Genomic DNA, 12,540 nt, shown 5'->3' on the forward strand with positions numbered 1-12,540 from the left:
GCACTAATGAATAACATAGTGCGCAAAAAAGTACAAAACAACCTTGGACATCTCCAACGGATTCTTTTGTCAAGACATAGCACCAGAGAGCAGATATTTAACTGCATTCTCAGTAAATGGCACTCAAAAACAATTCTGTCGGTTAGCCCAGGGGTACAAGAACAGCCCGGGGGTATTCTCAGCGGGAGTAACAGAATTACTACAACTATATGATGATGAAGCATTATCTTATGTCGATGACATTTACTTAACAGATGATGACTTGGAAACTCACTTGAAAAGAGTGAACACCATAATACTTGGTTTCGCTGCAGAGGGTTACAAATTCAACTTCAAAAAGTCCAGAATTGCCCATCTGACGGTCCTATTCTTAGGATATGAGTTATCAAGTGAAGGCAAAAGCCTGGCAGACAATTTCCTAGAGAAATGTGCCGTAATCCAAGCTCCTAAAACACTAAAAAACCTACAGTCAATTCTAGGCTTCCTAAATTTCGGAAGAACATATATTGCAAATTACGCAGAAAGGGTCAAACCCCTTTATGATCTAATTAAACCAGACTTTAAAAAATCCAGTTGGACTCAAGCACACACAGAAATTTTGAGATCCTTACAAACAGACATGCTAATTAAAACAAAATTAGAAACCCGTGATAATACACGCAACCATAGTGTCAGATTCATATTTCTGCGTCAAAGCATATAACAAGGATTTGCAGACCTGGATTCAGAACGATTACAAAGATGACACGGATGCACCAATAAAGCAGAGACTGCTCTGGGAACAGGTAGCTCTTTTGAAAAAAGAACTACCAAAGACTCACGTGACACACTCACTGAGTCACCAGCGTGATGGCGTTCACGTTGTAGGGAATTCATTGGCTGAAACAGCCGCAGCGGCAGCCAGTAAACCGGCTCCCGTAGATCGGAAAAAGCGTACATTAAAATACATTGACGGCGAAACATTGCTGGCAGTAAAAACGTCATCAAAAGGCGACTGCTCGGCGTTACCGATCAACTATCCACTCAATTACACATACATCATAGATGCAAACTCCATTCCTTTTGCTCGAATCCCTGGAGTGGGGGATAGAGTGATTCCAAACATGGACAGGAGAAACTTGTTAATCGCAGACGCACACATGGGCGAGGGTCTCAGACACCTTAAATTAAAAGATTCTCTGGAAGAATTACAATCACGGTACTGGTGGCCAGGCATGAGCCTGCACTACACCATGTTTGTAAAAAACTGCCCAAACTGCAACAGAGATCGCAGTGGGGAGAGAAGCAGTTTAATACCTCGTCGTATCAAGGCAGATAATATTACCAGTAAAAAGAATGGCTTGCGATTAACATATACAGGCTAGTTCCCACTTATAATGTAGATCCACAGCACTCGGCTGACGTCCGGACTGTTATACAAGATTTGCAAGTCTAAATGGCATATACGCTAAGAGCATGCTACGTTCGACCAATTTTTTCTTTTTCTCAGGCAATCCAGCCTGGGGGAGGGAAAGAATGGCCAAATGAGCACAGCCCAGCGGGAATCTTCTCACTTCCTTCCTGAGGGTATGGGATGGTGTAAAGAAAAAACCAAGACAGAAAGCAATCTATAATAGAAAGGATATTAGGTTCGGGAGCTGGGTGGGTCAAACATCTAATAAGTGTCCAACGTAGTCTAAATAACTTGCCAAGAAATTCTCTGAAGGGATTCAGTCCGTACGAATTATTATTCGGAACTAGGATGTTGATCTCTGACCTTGATAGTCAGACTTCAGTGGTAACAGAAAAAAGCTTTGATGTCAAAGACCGTTTGGCTATTTTGCAGGACTTAAACAAAACAAGAAAAGACCTGAGCAACATACAGTTGAAAGAACAGCCAACAACCACTGAAGAATCACCACCTGTCCCAGCAAGACCTGTCTGGATTCCAAAAGTCGGGGATCTAGTCAGGGAGAAGATCGCGGTAAAGAAGGAATTTGGGCCTTCTTACAGAAAAGCAGTTCCTGTATTGTCTGTCAACGGGACAAGATCAGTTGTACTACCGCCACTTGCTGGAAAAAAGGAGAACCGAGTTGTATCCATCGACCTGGTAAAACCACAACATGTGGCCGATAACAAACAGTAGGCCAAGTGGACTCCCAATAAGTAGCAGAACACCAAGGTTTGCTACCAGTACAGAGGTCCTAACAAAGAGGCTCATCACATTCGAAACGCCTACAGAAGAACAACAAGGACTATGCAACAATGCAATAGAACTAAGACCTCTGAAAACCCAAATAAAGACATTTAGCAGAGACACACCAATCTATACAGAAGTACCAAGTGAAAATGCAAGAAACAAAAATCCTGAACCAATTGGAACAATTGACAGAACTGCATCTGGTTACTTCATCAACTTCGATGATTCCTCCGACGGTTTCAGCGAACAAAAGACACAGCCATCATCAAAATCCTTTAAAGACAAAGCGAAGGAACTTTTGAAACAACTAAAAGAAACATATCTGATTTCTCCATGGATTGAATTTTGGGTGGGTTTTGGTGCATTTATCCTCATACTTTGGCTCATCATGGTATTTACCTTGGGACGCTTCATTGAGGGAAAATATGCTAAAATGGACACAGCAAGTCAGAACATCAACTTGGTCCTCAAACCACACACATCTTCACACGTCGAGAAACGAGAACTTTCTTCAGAACTTTCTTCAGCCAACTTCACAGCAATTCCAATACCTGGTGGGGTAGCCTGGGACAACACTGACTATGAAATTTATGGTCCGGTCGAGATCCTGAAATATCCACACCAAATTAAGATCTCTTTGAGTGACTTTGCAAAACCAAACTCATTTGCTGATGATTGGGACTTTGAAAGTATTAACAATATGATGTCTGACTTAGTAATGTCTGCTAAATTTACAAAACATGATTATTTGCAGGGTTCTACAAATTATGACAGCATGTACTGCTATAACCATTATGGTAACCATTTCGTGCATAAATCTGCACAACCTAGAAATGTTTTAAATTATAATCAATGGGAACATTGTGCTACACCTCCAAAAGGGAGCTCTAGAACCGTTTATGACAAATATTCATATTTTTCAGGCTTTAACATAACTAATGCTGAAACATTTTATTACAAATTGTCAAACAAGACAGGGATGAAAACCATGATAACCAACACAAAATTGATATATTCAGATTCTTTCTTTGAAAAAATGAATACCTTTGGATTTGATTATTGGGACAAAAATGTTGATTTGAAAAGTGTTTGGGGTACAAAAGAATGGCAAGTACAGGGTTTAGAAGCTTTGTTTAGAGCCTGCATGATCCCAGAACAAATGATATTTTTAAATGACAATGTTCAACAAACCACCTGTCTTGGCTTAGCCAAAATCAAAGATTTAAATAACCCGTCTATTCCAAAGCCAACAATGTTTAGCAATAACTCTGATACAGATGAAGGAATAGACATAAACCATATACTTAACCAAAACAGAACACATCCTGATTGGAAACAATGGTTGATCTGGCCCACAGATACAAATAACTGTCAAGATAGATTCCTGAATAAAACACAGGGTTTCAAAATGAACAGGCCAGACCCTAGATATCCCCAAAGACATCACCCAGGGATAATAACAACCTACAGTGTGGGCAAATTATGCCTTCAATGGCTACAAACTTCCACACTGCCTGAAATTAAGCAACACCTAACTTTACTTACTGATGGTGCTGACTTGCGTGATTTCATACTGGGACCACGCAAACAGCGTCATAAGCGTTTCATAGCAGCCTCTGTATATGCAGCATACAATGAGGCCTGGAAGGTTACTCAAATTGAGACAGCAGAAAGAATACGGGAAATTGACCGTATTAATTTGGAAAAATCACTTTCTGTAGTGGACAATGGGTTAATGACTCTGTCCTCCAGAATTTTTTCATTGGACAGCATTGTGTCTTCAGCAATCGATATATTATCGCAAGACTTACTGTTATTACAACATGGTCAGTCACAATTGCGTTCTATTGTACAGCTTGGCTGGACGTTACAAAATCTGCGTTCAGGCTACGTGCCTTGGCGTTTAATCAACACTACGTCACTATTCCAAATCTTTAACCTTACTGATAGACAAATCGGTATGGCGCAGAAGGGTGCTGATTATACAATCTTGAGCATTGAAAAACTAGAAAGATTACCAATGACAATGTCAGAACGACCTGTCAGTGAATGGATAATCCACGGAATCATAAATATTCCAATCTCAACCTTCAGGTTTCAATACTGCCAAAAATATATACAGGCTGGCATGTACGAGAAATTGGGAAAGGGGTACCTTAAAACAACTTGGAACCTGCCCTATTCACATGCATGTGTCAGTAACAAAGGACAGAAAGTGTTTCTTAGTGGCAACAATTGTGCTATGTCACTAAGCGGCACGCTTCTGTGTAACGGTATTAGTTTGCACGGAGCCTGTGAAGGGAATTCATACAACCTTTCATGTCACCAGCAAGGCGCACCTGCAACTGAAATAGAACCATTCTTTCAAAGACTCTATAATGGGAGTTACATTCTTATTGAAGACCGCAGATGCTGTAGTCTTATGCCCGGGACTCCTTATCTCGTCACTACGACGGCGAAGGTCAAGTGCTGTGGACGTTCTTTGTTCCCCAGCTCCTTTCCAGACAGGGAGGCAAGGGCATGGCCCGGTCTGAAAATTACTTCTATTCGAATAGACACTTTAAGCAGAATGAAAACAGTGCTTCTTCAGACGCCTACAAGGCTCACGTCATCTAAAGAAACGTATGATCTACAAGTCGCAAGGACGACTGCAGAGATACATACATTATTATCAACCAATTCCCCCGTACATTTCGCGGAAATCCTGAGCGAAATCTTAAATATTTCTGATACCACTGGGGTCTCAAAGGTATTTAAGACAGTATTTTCGATGGCATTAACACCATTCAAAGCCATACTGGGTATCTTTCCAGATTTCGTCCATTCGATTTTTGGCGGACTTCCCCTGATCCTAGGACTAATTGCAGGAATCCTATTCCTGGTCCTTATTTTTCGTTATGGCAACCCATGTCACAGAACAAAATCTCACGACAATGGAAGATACGATCCTAGCCATTGGATACCGGGACCGGATATCAAAAATCCTGGGACTCTCCCGGCTTAGAGACCTAAACATGACTTGGTTTCTATCATTTCGACCAATGTGGCAAAGGTGTGTTTTACCTGTACTAAGGTGTCTGCTATGCGGAGAAGAATGCGTGTTAGACACCTGTCTGACGCTACAATCGGATGCGCCGGTGGATGCAGATACACTGTTGGTTCCTACCAAGGTTCACGCACTGTGCTGCCCTCAAAGGCTGCCAATTCTGATGACGGCATTCCTGGAATCTTCACCACTGCGATTGAAGAGTAGTGAAGTTCAAGATGAAAGCAGCATCGAACAGGTACGACCTTCTGTCAGCAATGCAAATCAGAATGTCAATGGAGACAATCATGCGCACGAATGCATGGTTACCCCTATTTCCGACTTAGAGGAACTTTCCCATGAAGCTGTTGACAGTTTTTTCGAAAGCCTGAATGATATGATGTTCTCTCCGGAACAGAAATAGAGACTTTTGAGTAAACTCGCACACAGCGTTCCCTGAATTCGGCCTTCAACTTTAAAAATAAAGTCACATGAACAATTACAATCCAGTTCACGGACAGCAACTTTTTTCAGCAAGCCCCTTAAAATATTTTTCTATATATTTTTTCCCGGGACACTGATCTTCTGCTTAAAGTAAGAAACTATTCCTAGAGAACTAAGATTTCTATTTTTTTTAGATACTTTATAGACTTTATATAGACTTTAGCTGCCCACTGGTATGTTCACAATATATTTTATGTGATGAAATGGTTTCGACTTTTTTTCTGTATAGCCATATTAAGAGCCATTTCATGTGTATTTCTCATATACCAACAAGCAATAATGCATAACAATGCGTGTTTACTTTTGCATTTAATTCATAGCTTAAGTGCATACAATATATATGACTGCAATTTTCCAGTATATTTGAAAATTTCAAAATGCATTTATGTATTTTGGGGTGGTAAGGTATACACTATACTCTATAGTATGTTGTACTATGTTATACTATGCATAGATTAGTAGATATGACCATAGTTAGCGTGGAGTGGGTGTCGTGTATTTCTATAGGTTCTGAATCGATCCCCCTATTCCTGACCCTATTCTGGTTAAACTTACTAACTAGTTAACTAACAGTCAGCCCATGAGGCAAGAAATCCCCCATGATGCAGATACCGTTATCTGACGCAGTCACACTACGGCACAGGAACGTGTTATCTGATTAGGTCATAACGCTTGAGATCTAATTAGACAAGCGATATTCCTCCAGCCCCTGATAAGGCATACGACGTTCTCATAACAAATCAAACCTATGACAACCTGGATAATCCGTGCGGCCATTGTTTTGATTTCACAGAGAACTTTAGTAAAGAATGTGCTAACGAGCAAGTCGTATGACATCTTTATTGACGTACCTATGTCCATCCTTACGTCAATCCCGGCACCTTTAAGGTATAAATATTGCCGACCTTGCCCTATGCGAAACACACGCGTGGTGACAAGACGGAGCAGCCATACTTGCCGAAGCAGAGAGCCGAAGCAGACCCCGCAGGCAGCAGCCCCGCCTTCCTGACGCGCTGAGAGACGCGCTGCTATCTCAAGCCGAGAGACCCAGCACCGGCGCTTCTGGGCAGCCCTCGCAGGCAGCCTGGAATATCGAGAGCAGAGAAAGAGATACCATTCCTCATTCATCCTAAATTCCAGGTACAGAACTGAATAACCCCTCCTAGAGAATTCTTTAGTTATTCACTTGGCAAAAACAAACTTAACTTAAAACTGTAACTTTCTATTCCCGCCCACGTATTAGACTTAGGTCAGGTACACGGGGTAGGCGTATTTAGAAACACCAGTTGAGTACGTTTAGTCAAATGTATATGTGTATGTAAATATATTTTAATCATTTTAAACATCATATGGCTCAGAAACCATATCAATGTTTTTACAGTATTATTTTATACTATTGCTTCTAATGTATGCACTTTACTTAACTATAAGTATCGCAATAATATCGATCCATTTCTCTTGTACGAGAAAAGAGACTGATCAATAAATAACATCTTTTATTGAACACGCCCGTCTCTTCCTTTTCTCTACATTCTGATGAGACTAAGAATGCACGTACTGACTGAGTAAAATAATTGCCTTGTGCTCACACGACTCTTGAGATTGACTCTTGATTAGGGGAGAGCAAAGTTGTCATGTTCTATGGTTGTCAGAAACTAAATCCCTTCTTGTCTAATCAGGGGAGTTAATCCTTCCTTGAACATTCGAGAAAGTTTCTAGCGAACTCTGAGCTTAGCTGGCAAACCCAAAAATTAAGTCTAGTATCGACAGTAGTAGACCTAGTTAACGTCTGGCCTAGGCCTTTACTGCTGTAGGTACTATTCCAATGCGCAGAGCCTATTGGGAAAATAGGAACTACACTACACAATCACCAGGGCAGGTTGCGCCAAAGATGCTGTGCCACACACTCGATGACACCAACTTCAGGATGCAAGAACACAGCAGTGGGTCGTTGCCGATTACGGTCAGTGCTTGTTGCTCTCAGACTGGAGTTGCCACTCAAGTGGTCAATCACCCGAATGGCGATCGTCAATCCTTTGCAGTGGCAAATGTAGTCCATGGTTACTGTAGCAGCTGGAGGTCAACAGGAGTATAGCAGCAGCTTGAAACTTGGGGTAAGTTTGTTACCACTCCGTGGCTTGCAGGACACCACCTCTCTTCAGGCCACTCTCGACAGGCCCAGCTGGTCGCAATTCTTCTCATTACGTACGTCAATTTTCCTGCAGCTTGCAGGGGATTGGACCCACAAATCCATGGTAGTCTGCTTCGGTTTCTGACATCCAATGGAGTCCCTCTTGCTGGGAGCAATACGTTTTCACCACGGGCACACTCTTTCAGTATATGGTCTGTTCAAGGTATAAGTGTCCTCTCTTTGCTCTTCGGCAGAGTCCAAAGTACTGTTTTCTTTGACGGCGTCTTCTTTGTATCTCTTCTCAGATTCAAAGTCAGAACTGAGTTTCTGGTCCCAGGGGAGCCTTTTAAATCCTAGTTTAGAGGGTGTTAAGGGCGTGAGGGATAATGGCCAATGGGCTACTGGTCCCTGTGGCTAACCCGCCCCTGAGGTGACAACATCCTGTGGGTGTACGTCGCCCTTCTACCCAGAGGCCTCTGTTTCAGGGTCTGTCAACTGGAATGTATGGCCAAGACCTTGCTTGGCCATACATTCCTCTTAGTCCACCCTTGAGGCGTGGCTAGCCTTTCAGAGGTGTACGCCTCCTGAATATCTAATTTTCCCACCTGGTGGGCTGGACAGTGCAGGAAGGGCTTTGTCCTCCAGTGGTGTTGAAAGCCTTTGAGGCTTACCGCTTTGATGACTGTAAACACTAGCCATCCTGGGAGGTTAGAGGTGTGACCTCCTTCCTGCCCAGGTCTTTGTCTCCGTCCCATCCCTCCAGGAGGGCAGACTCTTGTCTTGGTGGCAAACAGCTTGGGAATACACGCCAAGGCACTGGGTGCCTGTGTCCTATGTGGGTACCTGTGTGCATGCTAGCTCACCCCTGACACGAGAATCGTGGTAGGGGTGAAAAAGCACAGTGTTTGACACCAAACACGACACAATTTGGTTGTTCTATAGTGATGCTGGCTATTTATTTATTTATTTATTTATTTATTTAGTGTATTTTGGTATCGCGCACAGCTACCCCAACGGGGTGTCCCGGCGCTTCTATGTAACTTCATGCTGCATGGGAAGGTTTGTTAAAAGAATGACAATCAACAGAACAGGTGAGTTTTTAGGGCTCTCCGGAAAGGTTGTTCATCCTTGATCAACCGGATGGCATTAGGAAGTTTATTCCAGAGAGCCGCCGTCAATACTGGAAAAGATTTTCCACCGGAACGAGTTTTCCTAAATCTAGGGACAGTAAGGAGGTTTTTTGAAGAGGAGCGTAGGGTCCTGAAATTGTTATAAGGAATCAGGCACGTGGCAAGATAGGCAGAGCCCTTGCCTCGCAAGGCTCGGTGAGCTAGGATCAGAGCTTTGAATTCTGCCCTTTTGTGAACCTGTAGCCAATGAAGTTCACGACGGTGAGGAGCTATGTGCTCACGTAGGGGGATACAGCCAACCAGTCGCACCGCAGCATTCTGAACCATCTGGAGGCGATGACAGAGCCCCACAGACAAGCCAGTATACAGGCCATTAGCGTAGTCCAGATGTGAAGTGATTAACGCCTGTACCACGATCTTCCTAGTATTACTGGGCAGAAAATGAATGAACTTTTTTATCATTCGGATCTTAGCTAGACATGCAGCGGAGACTGTGTGAACTTGATGGGAGAATGTGAGGTTGGAGTCCCATCTAACTCCTAGATTTTTCACAGAGTCTTTAGGAAGAGGAGGGGCGCTTAAATCCAGAGGCCACCAGATGTTAGGATCGAGGGGAGTAGGCTGGTGGAAAAAAAGGACCTCCGTTTTTCCTGCATTCAACCTTAGGAAATTACTATCCATCCACTGGGCAATTGTTCGTAGGCAGTTTTTTAAGGGATCAAAAGTAGTGGGGGTGATGCTGTTGAATGAAAACAAAAGCTGGATATCATCAGCATAGGAAGTGACTTTTATACCAGTTTGGGCAATGATATCAAAGAGAGGGGAAAAATATACATTAAATAAGAGCGGGCTCAGCGAGGAGCCCTGAGGGACTCCCCACCGAAGCGGGCGACTTTCTGAGGTAAAAGGGGGAGTGAACACCGCCTGGGTACGGTTGGACAGAAAGGATGATATCCATCCTAAGGCTGTACCCTGAATGCCCTTCGAATGTAAGCGTTCCAGGAGGAGGGGGTGGGAGACGGTGTCGAATGCTGCTGACAAATCCAACAGCACCAACACCGCTCTTGATCCCTCATCCAATCTCCATCTAACAGCATCAGACATCTCGATAAGTGCCGACTCGGTGCTATATCCTGGCCTAAAGCCGTGCTGGGTGTCATGGAACGCACCTGATGTTTCAAGAAAGCTCGCTAGTTGTTGTTGAGCGAGTCTTTCGAGTACTTTAGCAGGGGCTGGTAGCAACGAGATTGGTCTGTAATTAGCGGGCTCACTGGGGTCAGCGTTGGTCTTCTTAATTATGGGAACTAGACGTGCCTGTTTCCAGGTGTCAGGGAAGAGTCCCAGTTTAAAGGAATCATTCCAGATCTTGTTCAGGAAAGGGTTGAGAACAGGGGCTAAAGTTTTATACTGTTTAGCGGGCCAGAGGTCAATCGGGGAGCCAGATTTGGTTTTAAAAAGTTCCGCAAGGGATTGTTCCAAAGTGATCTCTGCAAAGTCAGAGAACAGAGACTCTGGACCCGTGAACAGGGAGGGAAAGGAACTTTTTGTAGTCTGAGTATTGCTGGGAAAGGAGTCATAAATGGTGGCTATTTTATATTCGAAAAAGATGGAGAGATTGTCACAGAGAGTCTGTGAAACCACAGGGGGACGTTTTAGGGCTAAGGGATCCGTAAAAGATCTCACTGTCTCGAATATTTCCCTAGATGACCCTTGGGAGTGGTTGATTTTATCTTCTAGAAATTTTCTTTTGTGTTCAATAATCTTACTCCTATAGTTTTTCAGGGCGGCTTTATAAATGCTTTTTCGATCGGGGGAGAAAGTAGTTCTCCAGCGTCTCTCAAGATGTTTACATTCCGATTTGAGCTCTCAGAGATCGTTCGAATACCAAGGGGCCGAAGGAGCTGAACGATATGTTTTTATGGGCCTGACTGGGGCGATAAGGTCGATTACCGAGGTAATCCGATGATTGAAGTTAGTCAGCCATGTGTCAAGATCAAGACTCGTGTCTAAAAAATCAACCGACAGAAGACGAGGAGCTAGACTCTCAGAGGAAATCTTGCTCCAATTTCTGCCTTGTTGTTTAGCCGGGCGAATGTGTCTATTTATAAAATGACAGGGGAATGTAAAAGGGACAAGCAAATGATCTGACCATACTACTGGGACTGGATCAAGGACCTCTACGCCTTTCAAATTAGTGCACATAAGGTCGAGAGTATGACCCGCTTTATGGGTGGGGCAGCTGATCTGAGTCCGCCATCTGCCAAAGTGGATAAAAAGTTGATAGAGGCAGTGTCCTCAGGATTGTCAACATGGAGATTAAAATCCCCAAGAAGAGTGGAATTGGCGTATCGCAGTGAAGCTTGTAGGATGAAGTCTAGAAAAGCTGGGAGGTGAGTTGGTTTAGAATTGGGTGGTCGATAGGCCAGAAGACCGGAGAAAGTAAAATTGAGAGAAATTTTAATACAAAATGAGAGCGCTTCAATGCGTTCTGATTGGGTAAAAGGGAAAGATGAGATGGTCCACTGAGATCTATATATAATAGCCACTCCACCCCCAGGATGTGGGCTCTGTCTGTTGGCACACAAGATACTGTAGCCTGAAGGGATAGCTAAGTGTATCGCGGGATTAGTATCATCTCTTAGCCATGTCTCGGTAAGAAACAACAGATCCCATTTATCCTCTTCCAGGGTATGGAATACGTCCAGAGAATGTTTGACTAAAGACCGACAATTTAACAGGCCGGCTTTTAAATGTGCCTGAGGTGAAGTTTTCTGCTGGAAAAGACAATCATGCATTCCATCGTCGGATTGATCTAAAAGACATTTTGTAAAAGGAATGAGGGGCTTGACAGAAGCGCTATGGTTACATGGTAAAATACAATGCAAAGGCTATAGCGACTTTCCTCGGCAGCCGTGTCGTGTTTGGTGTCAAACACTGCTTTTCACCCCTAACACGCTTCTCGTGTCAAGGGTGAGCTAGCATGCACATGGTGGACCTGCAGACACACTTTTACTAGGGTCACACAGTGTGGCACAATACAGTGCCCTGGTGACCCTTTACCACCCTTGCCCTGGGTACCACTGTTACCATATACTAGAGACTTATAAGGAGTCAAAGTACCTTGCCAATTATGTGTACCAATTTACATTATTTTTATGGAAAAGAGTAAGGGTACTGGGGCCTGGTTAGCAGGTTCCAGTGCACATTCAGAGTAAAAAAAACACATCTAGCAGTTCTACTGGGGGCAAAAAATGGGGGGGTGGGCATCTGCACTGGAGCCCAGTTTCTAAACGTATGACATGGACAGTACTTTGGGGGCAGCTGTACCAACATATGTCCCTGGGTGGCATTCGTAGAACTGTATTAAAGTACCAAGGAGAGTCTACTTACTCAGGATGCAGTCTCTTCTCTCAGGGTCCAGGTGGTCAATTGAATACAAATCTCCTTCGGTTTTAATGTGGGCGATTGGTTTGATGTCTCTGTGTCCTGTTGTAAAGAGAAACATAATTGTTGGAAAACGAGGCAGTATCTGTGAGGCCTGCACAAATAACATGACTACATTTGTCCTTCA

General features: G+C 43.4%; 1 pseudogene across 1 annotated transcript in view; it reads right to left on the bottom strand.

Annotated features, from left to right (window-relative positions):
• Nucleotides 1-12,540, bottom strand: part of LOC144770965 (uncharacterized) — a 191,026-nt pseudogene that overhangs the window by 99,658 nt on the left and 78,828 nt on the right. Inside the window, exon 6 of the transcript XR_013599072.1 lies at nt 12,360-12,455. The product of XR_013599072.1 is annotated as an uncharacterized LOC144770965 (transcript). The remainder of the gene's footprint in view (nt 1-12,359; nt 12,456-12,540) is intronic.

The sequence above is a fragment of the Lissotriton helveticus genome, chromosome 7, assembly GCF_964261635.1.
Source record: "Lissotriton helveticus chromosome 7, aLisHel1.1, whole genome shotgun sequence".
NCBI lineage: Eukaryota > Metazoa > Chordata > Amphibia > Caudata > Salamandridae > Lissotriton > Lissotriton helveticus.